The sequence below is a fragment of the Otolemur garnettii genome, unplaced genomic scaffold (assembly GCF_000181295.1).
Source record: "Otolemur garnettii isolate 467f Iridium unplaced genomic scaffold, OtoGar3 scaffold00066, whole genome shotgun sequence".
Taxonomy (NCBI): domain Eukaryota; kingdom Metazoa; phylum Chordata; class Mammalia; order Primates; family Galagidae; genus Otolemur; species Otolemur garnettii.
In genome coordinates this window covers 9854613-9856779 of record NW_003852461.1, presented here as the reverse complement: position 1 = coordinate 9856779, position 2167 = coordinate 9854613, and positions in this window count along the sequence as shown.

Below are 2167 nucleotides of genomic sequence, written 5' to 3'. Positions count from 1 at the left end.
GGGAGGCTGACTTGTGTTGATGTTTAAAAGAAAGCTGATTTCTCCATTGACTTCTGAGTCCAGTATATCAGTGTAGAAACCCTGATTTACTTGGTACAGTGATAAAGAAAAAGAATTGGAAGCTGGAGATGGTTCTGGATTTTAGCATAAGTCTGATGCTAACCCTGTGACTTGGGGTGAATCTTTTATCTCTCTGGACCTCCTGAACTTCTCTGTAAAGGGGAAGGTCAAAGGAAACGATGTTTGGGAAACTTTATTGTTATTTCCCAAGTGCTACCGTTTGATTAACTCTTGGGTTATATTAATGGAAAAATGCAAGGCAAGAGTCTCATCTGTGTATTTTCCCCAGATCAGGCTCTTTCCATCACACCTGCAATGGAATGTTTGACCTGTTTCTCAGGAGTCTGCTAACACTTTCTTTGGTTGTAGAGGGAATACGTGTTTGGAGGCCCCGTTTGATTATGGTGCTGCTCTGAAACTCAGCGCATGCCGGGAGGGAACGCGACATCAGAAACCGCAGGTAGACCCCGTGACGGCACTCACACGTCTCTGCAAATAAGGGGGTCTGCGTAGGGGGCAGCAGACAAGTCTAACGTCCCCCATTTTACTGTAATTATTAACTACTACTCCTAGAATCTATCAAGTTCTGTTGTAATACTACTGTTATTATTATGAAACTCAATCCCATTTCTGTGTCATAAAGATAAACCAAATCTCATTTCAATTAGTTGCAGCAGGAGGGAATGAACTTTAAACAGACATTTAATTTCTGAAAAAAAAAATTAGGAAGTTCCTCATGGAAATGTTATGGCATTTTGAAACAGATTAATAGTTCAGTGTGAACACATCCACCCTGCAGCTACGGGATGGTGTGTGCTGAGGAGGAGACAGGTTCAATGAGCAAGACCAGGCGATGCCGCTGTTTGGACCTAATCAAACGATACTCATTTGTGATTCTTCAGCACCATTCTTTTTTCATTTACTTTACAGATTGAATTATTGGTCTTACGTGATGGATGTATTTTTATTTTTTAAGAGAAAGTATTTGACTTTCAGGGTGATAATAATAAAATTTAACAAAATCTTCCCAGTGTAGATGCTGTGGAGAGACTCAAATACTCCCCAAAGGTCGAACTCTCAAGATGTTCACCTGTAGCTCAGGCAGGGGTGGAGGGTATCTGGGGCTAAATCAGAAAGATTGTCTATTTTTTTTTTTTTTTTTGCAGTTTTTGGCCAGGGGGCTGGTTTGAACCCGACACCCCCAGCATATAGGGCTAGCGCCCTACTCCTTTGAGCCATAGGCACTGCCCAAAATTGTCTATTTTTTTAAAAAAAATTAACATTCATATCCAAGAGTGGGGCCACTTTCCAGCAGTCGAACATGACAAGAGGAGAAGGTTTTGGTGATGAATTCTTGTGTGTGCCTATGAATTTCATGCTTGTGAAGTTGGATTACCAGCGAGGGAGACTGAAGTCCTTTTGTTCTTTTGCAAACAGCTACAAAGCGGGGGTGCAGGTGTGAGCACCCTAGTCGAGCCAGGCCTGGGGCTTGACTGGAGGGACCGCGCCATCCATCTCTGGCCCCTTCTTCTGAGGAATAACTATGGTGTTTGTTCCCCTGAACCTTGATGGGAACCACGAAATGAATGTCAGCGAGACTTCACTTTCTTCCTTTCCGTGGCCCTGGAGGCTGGGCGTTAATGAAATCTTCTAGATTTAAAGTTGCTGCCATGGAATCATCTTTGTACACTTTCCACTTCCTAGGGAAAGAAAATGAAAGCTAACCTGGCGGGCGTGTGGCCAGTCTTTGGATCTTTGGGACGGGAGTCTTTGCCCTAGGGCACGGGAATGGCCACTAGAAATAGGATGAGATTCAGAACTTCAGTCCCCGCCCTACACTGCGATAAAAAGACCATCTCCTTTGGAGGGTGAGACACTGCCATCAAGTTAATGAGGCCTTGACCCTTTAATCTAACATCTTTTTACAAAGGTGCTCAAAGGATTTCATCTAGTCCAGTTTAGTGCTGCTAATTAGACAGCTTAGTGGCTAGGCACAGCGGCTCCTAAGTGAGGGTTTGTTTTCATTAGCGCTTTCAGATGAATGAGAAAAGTAAGTGCATTGTAGCAAGCTTTTCTATAAAGACAAATTTATTCTCCTACTCTAAAC